This window comes from Myripristis murdjan, chromosome 12, assembly GCF_902150065.1.
Source record: "Myripristis murdjan chromosome 12, fMyrMur1.1, whole genome shotgun sequence".
Taxonomy (NCBI): Eukaryota; Metazoa; Chordata; class Actinopteri; order Holocentriformes; family Holocentridae; genus Myripristis; species Myripristis murdjan.
The window spans coordinates 28,301,630-28,317,729 of record NC_043991.1 but is presented as its reverse complement, the minus strand read 5'-3'; positions in this window follow the sequence as shown (position 1 = coordinate 28,317,729).

Sequence of the window (16,100 nt, the reverse complement as noted above, 5' to 3'; positions counted from 1 at the left end):
AGCTGCGCAGTTGCCAGATTTGTGCCACTTTCAGCCATCTTATGCTGCCTTGTGCCCATGTTGGCAGCTTTATGTGTTAAAAAATAATTTACAAAGTTATTTTGACTAGACCTGTATTGCTTATACTAGCTAAATTTAAAAGTTAACATTCTCCAGTACTACAGCTATTTTAGATTCACAAAACACAACCATTTGATTCAACTTTGTTGTAGCAATAGCAAGTCCATGCAGGCTACTGTTTTACGTTGTTGTTCGTATATAAGTTGAATATAAGCAAAACTACATTTGTGGTAATAATTATTCTTAAACATTATTTATATCTCTGCTGTGGTGGTGCAATAGTGCATTATTACACAGGAACTTAACTCCAAATATATTCCATTACAAATGACAACCTTATTATAAATTCTGGCAGCTCAAAAGCTGGGCACCAGCCCGGCGACCACCTCTGAAAGATTGTTTATGCATATGAGCTGAACTGCAATTGTACAGTAGATAAGATATGCCTTGTTCTCACTGCATAAGCTTGAAGTTTATTCTGTTTATTCTGTAAGTAATAGTTCTAGCTGTGTTAAAATGGGAAGTCATCATTCACCCCACACTTTTGGTGTAAAATCATTTTTGAAAATATGCCTCAGATGGCATTCTTGGGAGCATTAAAACGTTCTTCAAAAGCTTTCAGTTTGACTCTCTGGATTTGCAGAAATCAAGCATTGCATACACCGACTTTTCTCTGGCCGCTTTTTTGGAAGAGAGGCGCCTCTCTCTCACTGTGTTTCAGGTGTGCCACGCCCCTCTCTGAGTGCTTGGATCAGCCCCACCTGAACTTCATTTGATCATCAGTGGAGCTGCCTGTCAGCCACCAGAACCAGTACTCACCATCTGGCCACTGAGCTGCAGGGCTGCTGCTGCTGCTGTTGTTGAAACTCAGTGTCTTTAATAGCACCTTGATGCAGCTCGGTTAAGTTTATCATTTGTCTTTGCTGACTAGTTTGTAGAAGTGCCTTGAAAATGTTGTCTTGATAACTCAAAGGCAGCCTTACAGGGCTTCTCTGCCATTTATTTTGCTCCTCCTTTTTCTCCTGTTTTTTTGTTAGCCAGGCAGCTTAGGGTTGTTCTTCTGTTTGATTCTGCAGACCTGATTGAGCGTTCCTTTTCTAGTTAATGTGGGGTTTGTTTACTATTTTAGCCTTGGAGATCCTGGCTCCTTATTTGCTTCCATTTTTGCAATTTTGGTTGGTTTATCTCTGTGTTAATCATTTCAGGCAATAAATGTTCACTTCAGTGTTACAATTACAGTGTTTCCGCTGCCTTTTCTTGCTGTTGTGGTTCAATTTTGTGCAGGCTTTGGGTAAAGTTATTCCATGTTCCTCCAGACATTCAGTAAAGGTCCTAACACCATGGAAAAAGATCAGTGCAGTGCCCCCGCCTTGCTCAGGGGGAGTGAAGGTGTCTTTAATAGATTGTTTTAATCTTAGTTTTTATCTTCAGGTTTGTCTCATTACATCTGTCTTTCTCTCCTTTGGGATCCATTCACTTATTCCATTTCACCATCATCAGCTTAGTTATCTCACCTTCTTTTCTGGGAAAAAAAATTGTTTCAGGTTCTTCAAAAAATGTGTTTGTTTTTTTTTTGTTGTTGTTTTTGTTTTTTGTTTGTTTTGTTTTGTTTTTTGAGTCATTGTCTGCTCCATATCTGTGTGTTTGTGCTTGCATCTGTGCATGTCTCTGTGATTTTTTCACCAGTGTCAAATTTGGTTTAATTTTGAAAGATGTGTCCACACAAGTACGGCTCTCTTCCTGGAATTCAAACTCTGTTGTGGCAGACGAATATCTGTGCATCAGTGACCCTGGAAGCAATCATGTGGGGACACATAAAGGAAAGTTTCTCATGTGAGATATCCCATAACTGGCACAGTAAAAACAAACCTTTCACAGAATGAAACTGGGCCCACTCCTGGACACAGGCCTGCAGGTTGTGCTCACAGGTGGGCACTGGGTGGCTGCGTGGGTGACCCCTGTAGCTCCAACAGGCACAGCCCAAATAGGCAGCACAGGTGTGTTACCTTTTAGATTCACATCCTCCAAGATGAAAGGCAGAAGCTGGGTGCAGTGCCCACTGGGCAAAGAGAGGGGGGCAGACAGATCTAGGTGTTGAGCACCTTGGCAATGGATACAGTGGTTTGGAGCCTGCGCTGGTGCATTAGGTACCAACTAAATACACTACTCACAAAAAGTTAGGGATATTTGGCTTTTGGGTGAAATTTATGGAAAATATAAAAAGTTCACACTACAGTGATATTATATCATGAAAGTAGGGCATTTAAGTAGAAGCATACACTGGTGATTTCCTCATCTCAAACAATTTCTTGAAACAAAAGCCAACAACAGTGGTGGATATACCACAACAAAAAATGTCAGTGTCAATAACTTGTCATATGCCCTTGAGCATCAATTACAGCTTGACAACGACGTCTCATGCTGTTCACAAGTCGACTTATTGTCTGCTGAGGCATGGCATCCCACTCTTCTTGAAGGGTGGCCCTCAGGACATTGAGGTTATGGGGTACAGAGCTCCAAGCCTCTACACGGCGACTCAGCTGATCCCATAGGTTTTCTATGGGATTCAGGTCTGAGAAAGTGCAGGCCACTCCATTTGAGGTACCCCAGTCTCCAGCAGCCATTCCCTAATGATACGACCTCGATGAGCTGGAGCATCAAACACCTGATGTGAATTTTGCCGTTAAACTCCTTGTTAGAGAACAGCAACTTGTGCAAAAAGTACTGAAACATTGAACAGTTGGACATGTGCATTCAAAAGTTTACAGAAGGTCACATTAAGTTCACCTGTAAAGGTTATAATGCATTTTAGGTTCATCCTGAAATTTCACCCGAAAGCCGAATATCCCTAACTTTTTGTGAGTAGTGTATGTGGAAAAGGAAAAAAAAAAAACAATACAATAGTGTCTTAGTGAGGAGTTTTGCCACCATGAGCCGCCAATACAGCTTCAGTGTGCCATGGCATAGATTCTACAAGTCTCTGTAACTCCATTACTAAGACACTTTATGTTGGATCCTCCTTTAATTTGTTGCCTGTCTGTAGTTGGGCTCATGTCTAGCACAGCTTGTCTCTGGAGCTAAACTCATTGAAAGGGGTGGCCTCTCTCCTCAGAAAAGCAGGTGTGAGTCTATTCACAAGTCGGGGGCTGGCTGGGAGTGTCTCCTCAGCGGTAGAGACCTACTATAAAGCAAGATTAAAGGGTTGGCCAGCCACCATTAGGCTTAAATCAGAGCTTTTCTTTCTTGTCACAAAGATACTTACAAAGGTACTTACATTTAACATAGCTTGGTCGCCATGGTAACTTAGGGGCCATTCACACAGACAATGTTTAATGATTTTCAGAATGCTGTTTTTCAATTGTTTCTCAATTTAAACATGCACCGGAGGAATATCTTTATAGCTTGTTTCACATCACGCTGTTCACATTTTTCTGACTGAATCCAGGCTGTTGCTGGCTGTTTTTCAACAGCATGCTTTTGCCGAGATACAGCACTCACAACTGTCAGTTTTAGAACAAACATCCAATTACAAGAGAGAAGGGATGGGGCCTTTTTGGATTAAGAAAAAAAAAACTACTACAGTCTGGTCGAAAAAAAAAAAAAAAAAAAAAGCCTGGTGGAAGACATTCTAATCAAACAGAGGTTCAGAGAAGTAGCAAAACCAAAAGGGTGATGTGTGTGCATTTGCTTTGTCCACAAACACTATTAAACATCTACACAGTCAGTTTCTTGTCTCAAAAATTCTCAGAGATGAATTTAATGATTAAATAAGAGCCAAAATTTATTAAAACAAACAAACAAACAAAAAAAACCCGACACTTGTGGTCCTGTTTCCAATATCCAAACAACAGAATCCCTGGCTCATTATATGACACTGTGGAATTCCATTTGCCAGAAATGTCTGTCTGGTCTGACTATTGCCAATCGTTGTGTTGGTGCTTTTGTTTTTTCATGCAAGCACATTCTCTGTGCACACGGCTCCTTACGCTGGACACCTTACCCGCTATGAACATGTTATGTTCTGTTTCATAGATCAAAATGTAAACACTGTCCTTTGACCCTCCTGTGGACAATTGACATAGGTGTGCAGATAGTTAGGAGGTGTCTCTGTAGGACAAGATCATTCAGAAACTTGCTGTTTTTTCCAGTGATGTTCTTTCTGAAAGATATCATTTCTCTGAGAAGGGAATTACTATACTTGTCAGCTGAAGAGTAGTCTGATGGAGGGTTGTTCCCACCAGTCTTCCCCCTCGATTTTTCCTGTCCACGGAGTGCAGTATAAGCAATTTAATTTCACACATCTGATGAAGGCACAGAAACTACTCAAGACTCTGGGCGATATTTTACATTTAATTTGAAATGGTTTCCAAGTATGTTTGACACTGCTGGGATGGCAACTAACAGCAGCAATGTTGAGAATAATTTTTATAGGGCATTTATTATAGATTATGTTCGATCAAGATAATCTCACTGAAAAGCACTGATGAACTTGATAGCCTGCAGCATATTTAAAAAACTGACAACTGAAGCGATCACAACATTTTTTTCATAAACTTTACACACAACAAATACACATATTCTACAATCACAGCATAAGTGGGTAATGACTTATTAGATATCGAATTATCATTGTAGTCAATCAATCAGTAACTCCCAACCTGCTCCTTGGAATTCTCATTCTTTCCCCATCCATGTGTGTGCGTGTGTGTGTGTGTGTGTGTATGTGTGTGTGGTCTATTCTCCTCACTATACTGTCCTATTTCTTAAGACTCTGTGAAGTGAGGCATTCATTTTAAATTTACTTGGACTCAGACTTGATTTGATTTAACGTTTAAGGCTCTAGAATATGCGGTGGTCACATTATAAATAAACTCCAGGGCACAAGTGAGAATGGACCAAGTTTTACGGTAAAATGTATTACTTCATGCATTTATATGATTTGCTGCCAGTTTTCTGCCAGTTTTCTTCACTGGCCTTGACTGTGGCGAAAGTATTACTTTTGGCCACAAATATGTTTAAATTCCTCATATCCTCCAAGTATTATTTATTGTTCATCTTGCATGAAATAATGGGGCCAAGCACATCATGTTTAGGCTATTGCTATAGGCTCATTGTTGGAGAAGTTATCCTTTCATCTGAGTGTCCACGGAGCCTTTTGTAAAGCCTGAATAGACTAAGCACGTTGTTAACCAGTGTTATGATTCTGGTTAAGTTCAAGTTCATTTATTTGTACAGCCGTTCATCGCAAGAATGTCTTTAATCATGCCACAAAAAATGAGCCCATTTAAGAAGGCCAAGCTAAAATATGAAGAAAAACTCAAGTGAGAGTTAAGAAGAAATAACCTGAGATCTGTCTGGAGAGGGATGAGAACCATGGCGGGGTCTTGTGATCAGAAAAGTGGTGTGGTAAGCCATGGCAGATGGCATTGGCATGGGGTAGCAGCTGCCAATGGGAAAAAAAAAAAAAAAAAAAAAAAAAAAAAAGACCTTGTCACCCCAGAGATGCAACCAGGGTGAGTTTTCTATTTTCCAAAAGGACATCTGTAAAAGTTCTTGAGGCTTGATTTTTATTTCAGAGTTTGACATGATCTCTGCAGTGTCAAGAGCAGATCCACAATCGGATTTTTGTCTGCAAACGCTGTGTGGCTGTTTTAATAGAGCATCTCAGTTGTGTTTTTCATTCAGTTTTCAAGAGATCACTCCAGCAGCAGCCAGTTCCAGCATTCTGAAAAATGCAATAATTCTCGTTGCCCAAAAGGGTAACCATAAGATGTTAAATAATTTCTGGACAGTTGCACTAATGTCTCTGGAAATTAAAACTTTTGAAAAACTTAAGTTTTACTTTCTGGATCAGGCAGACAGTGTCCTTGATCTATCACAGTCTACCTAAAGGGCAGAGAGAGGGCTAGGAGATGTTATGCTTACTCAACTTCATTTACAGCATCAGCTCCTGGAGGTACCACAAACCCGTTGTTCTTGTTTATTGACTTTTCTTCAGCGTTTGACACAGTCCAGCCAGCCTACCCAGCAATATCTGAGCTGCCAAACTTTTCTTCTGCCTCCATTTGGAGACATGATAAAACTGTGGGATGATAGCGGGCCCTCCCCAGCAGGTTCAGGTCAATGGTGTTTTTTCAAAGTGGTATTTTTCATCCACCAGATTGAAGCTCCAAACCTTGGGGCTATGTTCTTACTCCACTTATAAATGTTTTAAATACTAATGATCGCCACAGCAAATTTTAAGATCTTACACTTTTTTTGTTTCATTTGCATCTATGTTGTCTTGGCATTATTTTTATCATTTTTAAATCTTTGTTCTTGTGCTGTCTTAATCTTTGCTTTGTGTGCAGAAAAGTTTGACCTACATCTATTGTATGAAATGTGCTATGAAAAACAAAATTTGATTTCATTTGATTTTTAAACCCAGGCCCTACATACCATGTAAAGTCACTTGTACCACATCTGTAATACTACCAAATGGCCACTATGGCAGGAAAAAAGGCCATGTATTCTAATTTTAGCATATGACAGGTTGGGCCCTGAGAATATAACCTGGCTAAATGAAAATAAAGGTCCTATATGGACTTTTTGTTTAGGGCTCCCAAAAACCTTGGGCCAGAGCTGGTACACCCCAGCTATCATTTTTTAATAAATTGCACTTGTTTCCTTTCTAACACAATTCAGTGTATTTTTTACTTGTTTAAATAAAAATAATAATAATAATAATCTATGGACGGACTAAGTGCTTACCAGTCTTAATAAGAGGAATGAGCTTGGTGGCTCCTGCAGAGTCTCTTGATGCGTGGCTTCATCCTCAGCCAAATATAAGACACAGTCATCATCCAGTCGTGCTTTGTACTTAGTTTTCAGAATTTTGAGCACAGAGAGCCATGCCTCACACAAATAAGCCGTCAGCATATTTATGACAGGCATATGTGTGTGTGTGCGCGCATGTGTGTGTGTGTGTGCGTGCATGCGTGTGTGTGTGTGTGTGTGTGTGTGTGTGCGTGTGTGTGTGTGTGTGAGTGTGCGCGTGCGTGGAGTGTTTGAGGCTGCAAGCATCATTTAAGTAATTAAGAAAAGAGCTCTTGCTGATGGAATTGGAGGAGGACCATCACTCGAGGACATGACGGCAGCTGAGGAGCTGGCACTCCGCTCCACCAAGGGGTGACCATTCTAACTCAGCAAAGTAGCTGGTGCATGCCCTATTTATTGCCTCGGAAATTATTTAGCTTAATTGGCTTCGCCTGAACATGACCATGAATAGTTTACGTTTGTGTGAGCATGCAAACACTGTTGATGAGCTAGCATAGTTTCAGCAGAAATTAATGTGAAATAAATAAAAGGTGATTGCTTTGGGGGAAGAAAGGCAGTTCTACAAATCAATGATAAAAAATGAGGTTTAATATATACAAATGATGTAAATTTAAAGGAATTCATCCAATCCAATCCAGTGTTTTGGGGAAAATACTCATTTTCTGGTAAATTCTGCAAATACAATAGTTTCGGAGTTGCTGTCAGGTTTATTATTTTTTTTTTTTTCACTTTAACGGAGTCATGCTGATGACTCTGCCAGGAAAGCAGCTGAGAAAAAGGTTTAGTTGCTCTGAGGACGATCATAGCTGTTTGACAAACAGTCAAGTAGGCACAAGTTGGAGGTCCCCCGCTGTGTTCTGGGTCTTCCTGACCCTGGTGTCAAACTTATCATGCAGACCAGAACTAAATATGGAAGGTCACTATCTGTACTTTGCTTGTGTTTGACAGAAACAGCTGGTGAAAAAAAAAATGTTAATTTTCAAGTTCAAGTTTAGTGTATTTTCAGCCCAAAATCACTGTTTACAGTCTCAAAGGGCTTTACAAACCCACCATTTTACAAAAAAAAAAAAAAAAAAAAGAGGATGGCACCCCCTGACTTAAGTAGGCAAGAAAAAACATAGATGGAAAAGAAAAAAAAAATAAGGGATGTTGAGGAGGACCACAGAGAGAGGAGACCCCCTCATGGCCAGACAACAGCTTTTGTGGAAAGAGCTTGCTTATAGTCCTCAGTTTGATAATAATAAATCAACAGCTGACTCACTGTTTTTGGCAAATACTTACCTTTTGTCTATTTTGAGATCACATCCATCTCCATTTTATTGAATTTGCAACCGAAACCTATTTCTCTCTTTCTTTTATTATCAGCATCTCCTTTGTCCCTTACACTTCTCAGCATGGTGTCGGCTGCTGGCTTCCTGAGCAAGGATATAGGATCACTAACAGAATGACATTATATTGCCCCGAAAACATATCACACAATGTTCAGCCAGAAATGCACTTTTACTGCTGCTCTCTATTAAAAAGACAAGTAGAATGGTAAAAGGCGATGGATGTTAAAACATGCCATTCTCCTGCTTCATTTTGTCTGTTCCAAATCCAGCAGATGTACTTCAGATACAAATGCAAAGTAGATGGTTCCTATTTTGGGCATGGCAGACAGTGGCTGAGCTACTGTCTGTCATGCCCAAATCCCGATTCCTAAATACAAATTTGCTCACATAGATTAGTTTATGTAGATTATCGAGGCCCTTTAGGATATGGGGTCCAGATGTCTGTGTACATGCATGTATGCTTACTTGAATCTATGTCTCTCGCTCTATCTGTGTGGGAGAGTGTGTGTGTGTGTCTGTGTGTGTGTGTGCACTGCACAGCGCAGTATATTAGTTTGCATGTGGTAAATTAGGAGGATTCTCTCACACCAGCATGTGCTGAGCCAAGCTCAGGACATGATGGATGGCTCATATGGTATGTGATCATAATTTAATCATTTGATACCAGCCATCAAGAATCACCTTCAGAGCCCTCACCTCATCCGTAGCAAGCTGTTGCTTGTGAGGAAGTCATCCATATCATTTACACTGTGACGGTGCTGTGTGACTATGAGTGGTGGAGCTGCAGGGTTTGTGTATACTATGAGCAAACCTCGTCTTATCATGCGGAAAACATTACTGTGTGTGACAGGATAGTGTCTTAAAATATTTACATATATCGCACTCAATTTGTCATTTCATCTGCAGTACAATACTAATCTAGAGGGGGTGAATTGCAAGTGTGCCTCTGTGTGTGTGTGTGTGTGTGTCTGCATTGTTGAGGCTGAATCATATTTCATTAATCACCCAAGGTTAGGTAGATAGTATTAGTGGTGAGGAAGCAAAATGGGAGCGATGGGGGCAAAGGGATTTTGAGAGAAAATATCTATTTTCTGTGTATTTGTGCTGATATTTTTCCCTCTGCTGGATTTCTTGTTCATTTGTTTGTTTTTCATCTGCCACCAGTATTGGGAACTGAACATGAAACCACTGACACTTCATCAGTCTCAGCACTGGCAGTCCCCGGCTCTCCTCCCTCATTATTTGCATAGCCTCCAACCACTCTATGCCCATATAGAAACTGACATTAATGAGTATATGAGAGGGCAAAGGAGGTCTCTCATGTAACAGGCCCTTCATCATTTATTAACTAAATGAGTATTGATGTGGCTGGTGATGCAGCTCTCTATTAAGATGAATCATCCTGCTCTCTCAAGTCTGCCTATTGACATAGGACCTATTACTGGGGCTAATATTTTCAATATTGACATGTTCGCCGTTAACGTTGTTTGAATTGGATTAACCTGAGGTGGATCTCAAGACGGTGGCTGGTTGATATTAAGGCCCCGGCCCTGGATCAACGTATCTGTGAGGTTTGGGGAAATTGGAGTAATGTGCGTTCCTTATACAGGAAAGTGACCTGAGGCCAGAGAGTTTGGCTGAAGCAATAAGGCAGAAAATCTAATATGGTGGCACAGGCTGTCCCGCTGGGATGAGCTCCCCCAAACAGCAAGGGTAGGCACCTCCCTCTGTGTGTCCTCTCCTCTCTCACATTCTACTTTTCCTTCCTTCCTGCCTCTCTCTCTCTCTCTCTCTCCCTCTCTCTCACTCTCTCTCTTTGTCTTCTGCCGCTGTTTCTTTACATGGGGCTTACACACACACACACACACTGAGGCACGCTTGGTCAAGCAGATGCGCACACATGCACACATACATAAAATGAGAAGCTGTGAGGCCTGTCTTTCCGTGACCCTAACCTCATTGCAGAGTTTATTGGGCAGCTTCACTGCAGAAGTAACCTCATTTTGCTGGAGGACTACAGAGTCAGCTATTTGTTGGGTTTGTCCCACTATCTTGGACCGCCCCTCTCCCCCGCCCAACACATATCACACACACACACACACACACAAGCATACACTGATGGATGTTTTAGTGGCTGCCTGTGCACTGAAGGATTTGGTTCAAAAGCTTTAGGCAAAGGAATAACATTGTCAACTTTATGCTGAATTGAAGAGAGAGGTAATGTCCATACACAGCACAGCCTCCGCCATTGATGGTCCTGGAATTGGCTGTGCTCATGAACAGGTAAAAGCCTATTGCCGCTGTGCCTCTGAAGCGGCAATAGACTAAGAAAAAAAAAAGAAAGAGAAGAAATGGTGGAAAACTCTGATCCTTTCACAGTAAATGGACTGAAATAGATAAATGACCCTACACTGTAGTCATTAAAACTTTGATTTTTTTTTTAAAACCTCTTGTTTTCTTTACAGCATTCTCACCCTTATGCCGCATTCATGCTCCTTTTCTCTCTTACCACAGTTCATATGAGTGCAAACCTAGGCCCCGTGACAGAGGCTGTCCTTATTATTCACGAAGAGACATGAATAAACTTTCCAAAGGAGGCAGGATTCCTCGCTTATTTCCATAGTTCGCCTTTCCGTAGCAGCTAGTCCTGCACAGGTGACTGCACAGTGAACTCACAGGTACTCCAATGGTCCCAAGTCCACCACCTCGTCGTGCTCATTCATCACTCATCTGCCCTGTGTATTTCCTGGTGCTATCATACTCAACATGGGGGAAGGAAAAAGCCTGTTCATTCAAGAGAGCTTGCCCGATAATGCACACAACAAAAGAAGTCAGTGCTCGCTGCACATGCATTATACATCAGCTGTGGGTGACTAGCTGCTAGTCATGGGGATATATTTTATTTTTCTCCCTCTCTCTCCCTGCCTCTCTCCGTCTCACCTTCTTTCTTGCTCTCATTCTTTCTGTCTGTCTCATTCTCATGTCCCCAACTAATTCTGGAAAAATGGATATTGTATTATGTATGTTGTTGGTGGAAGGCACCCCTTGCTTACTTCAGCAGTAGAGGGGCGTGATAAAATAAAGGTTGCATTGCACTAAATTAGTGATTATGTTCTCATCTAGATTTTGGGTGGTTGGGGATGAGGTAGGTGAGTGACTTTATAAAGTGCCTCTTGAGGCGCACAATGGCCCCATCCATCTTCTTTGCTTTCCTTTCAGCTCTGATTAAATGACTGTGATGGATCTTGCCATCATTAGGGAGACTGAGGGCTGGTGGATGGGAGCCACCACAAATCAGCTTTATGGGGGAAGAGCATGGAGTGGAATTGACAGCTTTACAGCCCCCGTGATATTAATGGAGTGGACCATTCTACATAGCAGGGTCCTCCAGCCCTTTCCAGATCAGATGTATGGTAACCAAGGCTCATTATAGACCCCTGGTCCCCATGCTTTGAGTCTCTCCAGCACAACCCTACCTGTGCACGAAGGAGTTGGAGTCACCCTGCAGTGTGAATTCTATGGTCTTGTTCAGATTGCCGGCCCAAATCCATTTTTTGTCATATCCAGATTGTTTCCAGATTGATTTTAGAAAGTCTGCACAGCAAAAACAATGCAATTTTTGCAAATCAGATCCAAACCACATTCAGAGGTGGTTTACAATGGGATTCAAACTGGATTTCTACAGATGTGTCTCAGTCTGGATGCTCTGGACACTGAAAAGGGATTTTAAAGTGTCTGTTACATCACTCGCAATGCGACGCACAACGACAACGTAAGTTCAAAGCGACGGAAGTGCATGATAGTGGCTGCTGTTACCAGACACGTTAATTAATATCAGCCTGAATCTGTCTACTGTGATGGAGATTTTCTGCACCGCAACTTGACAGCGTGATTGTTTGGAGGGCGAGATGATTGATCATTTCTCGTGCTTCCATGTTGATAAACAGCATCTCCAGCGTGGAGAAACTGACGCCTACATAATTATCACAGCAATCGCTGCCAATACGTTGGTGATATCTGGACCACACAAATCTGATCTGATCACTTGCAAATAACAGTGTGGAGAGTCTGTCTTAAAGATTTGATTTGAGAAACACATCCGACTCGCCAGCAGTCTGAACAAGGCCTTTGTCTGCTAGTGAACGCACTTCTTATTCATGCTGATCCAGTGACAGGACACCTGAATTACATCATGCCATGATCAGTGTGCACGATGTTTTTGGCTACTGGTTTTAGTCAGGTTGTTCGCTGTTGTCTATTATGAACCATTTCAATGATTGTTTCTGTTAAATGTGCATGGAGGCAAATTTCAATTAAATATGTTTGCATGGCAATAAAGTATTGAATCCTAGAATGTTTTTTTTTTCCCTAACATGTTTATCAGAAGTCAAACTTCCTGCTGCTCCTGATTGGCATATAGCTTCAATGGTTGTGTGAAATGGATGATCTGCAGTAAACAGCGAGAAGGAGGCCATATCTTCCCCTCTGCAGTATGTGCAAATAGAACCATGAATGGTATGTCAACCAGTGTCAGCTTGCTCCAGATGGTGCTCCCTCCTTGCAGCCTCACTCACCCCAATGTGTCTTTACTTTTGCACAGTTGGTATTTACTGTTTGGGTGATCAAAATTGTGGAGATTCTCATATGGCCACCTCTCAGTGGGGAAAAGGCCTTTGTTCTAGAGCTCATCAAACAGACAGCCAGTGAATCGGTCCCCTTTCCTGAGGATTTCACTCATGCTCGCTCAAGCTTTTGTTCAGATTTAATCTCTCTCTCTCTTTCTCTCTCTCTCTCACTCACTCACTCTGTAATTTAGCAACATAAAGAGAAGGAGCAGGGTGCTCTCACTGCAGCAGCATCTTCATGAGGCATTTAAAATGTACATATACTGCACTACCTTTACTATATTGTCAGATGAGAAGGGAAGTTTAAAAAAAAAAAAAAAAAAACACCTCCATTTTGTACATATCTGATTTAAAGTTGCCAAACTTCAAATGATTTTATGAGTGTTTGCACATCTTAGTAAAGCTGCCTTGCCCTTGTTTTACAATGCAATCAATTGATACCTGCTCTGAGACATTATCCTCCTTCATCTTAAAGTCTTTTTCATGTTTATTTCAAACACAATTCCAAAGATCTATATTGAAATATAATATTCAAGCATTAAGAGAAAATACTCAAGTGTCAAGAGTTATTGTATTTACTTACTTGGCGGTAATTTGAAACGATATTTGAAACTGACTTATTTTTGTGCATCCTTTGAATATACCTAACAATGTATAATACATTGTTTTCTTTTCTTTTTTCTTTTTTGTTACATGATTAGATGGCCAGATATAGAGCAGAGATCCTTTAATGGTTGCCTTTAAATTGTCTCCCAAGTAACCTCATGAACCCATAAACTTTTCACCTCAATTACTGCATCATCATACGCCTAATTCCTATAGAGACAAAGGAGCTAATTGGAAGGGAGGAATTTGGAGGAGTATGCATAAGCTAAGAAAAATGATCCGTGAAATTTTCACATAAGACACAAACCAGCTATTTATAGAGCTCATTATCACACTTCAGCTCAAACTAATACCTTAGTTTCAAAAAGCCATCAACAAGCGTGATGATTTAATGCACAAAGAATGGATATCATTAGCTGTAGCAGTAGAAATGGATGTGGCAGAAGAACTATGACAGATTGACCACGCCTGGAGTGCAGGTCACCTTTCCTGGGGAAAAAGGCATTACAGCTGCAGTAAATTCAGGCAGATTGCTCTCAAGTGAGCCAGCCGGGGAAAACAACACTATAGCAGCAGAAAAACAAAAACAAAAGTAAGCCAATAGGAGACACAGCAGGGTGTCAGGCTCTTGCTTTCAGAAATGAGTTATATCCAAACCATACACACCCAGTGAATACAGAATAGTGCAGGCAGAGCCCCATGCCAGCAGTGCGCTACTTTCTGTGTGTGTGTGTGTGTGTGTGTGTGTGTGTGTGTGTGTGTGTGCGTGCGTGCCAGCAGTGCGCTACATGTGTGTGATCCTTTGACATGTGTGAATCATAAGACAATGTCTCTGTGTGAAACTTCTCTGGCAGGATTTGCCTAGTGTGAAAATCCATCCACCCAACATGAGTTAACATTTTACTCCTTAATGTCTTGAGAGGTTTGCACTAGAAATGCCAAACAGCCTAGAGAATGTGTCCTATAAAGATGACAGCACTTGCGCTATTGCGTGTGTGTGTGTGTGTTTGTGTGTGTGTCTGTGTGTGTGCATGCGCGCGCGTGTTGTGTTTTTGATTTTCCCATTTGTTTTTGAAACCTTTGTGTGCTTTGACAACCGCATTGCACACACACTCAGATGAAAGACTGACAGTTTGTGTAGTATATTGTCCGTGAGCCATTCTTTTCATTGCAGCTATTCATGCATATTTAAGGGTTTGACATCAATGAAATAGTCATTAAAATGAAGTCTATGAAAAGCATGGTAATGTCAGAGAATTTGATATCCCAAACTAAACACAGCACATCAAAGGAAATCTCCCTGGAAATATTCCCATATAATAGCAACAGACTGATTATGAAGAACAATGTATGGGTTAAAATAAAACTGAAGAGTAAAAAAATGCTACAGATATGTAAATACTCAGACAGAGGAGCATTTACAATTCAACTATACATGGTTTTTACTTAAAAGATATGTTTAAATTTTCAGTTCTATAACTGCCCCTGTCAACTGTCAAAGCTTTTGTGTTATAAATATCACATGCTTTTACTTTTCCTGGAACCTGCCCTGGGAAGTAAAACTTACTCTGGCCTTTATTCATTGATGAGATTCAGTCCCCCTTAAATTTTGTTTGAACACTCATTCATGTCATTTTGACAGGGTTAAAAATGTACTGAGGGATGACAGTTTTACATCAAATAGTAAATATAAGTCAAATGAAAATTCACTTCTCAGCATGTGAGATAATTCAGAAATGATCAAACATACATTTATGCGATGCAAAATTCATATTGTTCCTAGGTAATTCTCATTTCGTAGTCTCCAGTGAGGTTCATACATCTTCTAATTTATGTGTCATTTTTTCCTAAGGCGGTTCCAACAGAGTTAATATGAGAAGAGCACTCAACGACATGCAAAAAGGACATTTCTTTCTTCTTTTTTTCTCTGGCTAAAAAGGGGTCAATAATAGGACGTTTGAATCAGCCCCTGCCGCATTGACCCCCTTGGTGCGGTTTATTTGAGCAGGTGTGAACACAGCAGTGGTGCACAGGTGTGGAACAAAACAGTGAGTGTGTGACCACTTGCAAGGAGTGGTTGCAGGTTCACCTCCCAAATGCACGAAATGAACCAAACACCTTACATGTGATTTCACTTCGTGGCAGGAGCTCACTGAGTGTTGCCTTCCCCAGTTAGAGGAACAGCAAATTACTGCCAGTGAGCACGTTTACATGCACACCATATGCCTGTATTATTCGGAATATTCGCAATATTCCGGTTGCGCACAAGTCATGTAAACATGCACCGAACCAGATTAAGCTCATATTCCGGTTGGAGAATTCCGAATCAGACCCCTGGAATATGCCTGTTTTAACCAGAATATTGTGCCATGTAAACACCTTAATCGGAAAATGCCCCACACCGGAATATTCAGTTACATCTGCGCATGCTCGATTCACAATGAATCCTGGGGCATCTTTGTTGCTATGGTTACTGCAAGCGGAGAGAACGACATGGCGAACAGCAGCAAGAGCCAGGAGACTGCAGTCTGACTTCAGCTAATGAAAGACTTAAATATCATGGAGGATATCAATGGGAGAAAACACAGAAATAGCCACATCTTCTTCTTCGTCTGTATTTCCAGCAGACCAGACGCCTATAGACGTATTGCTGCCCCCTGCA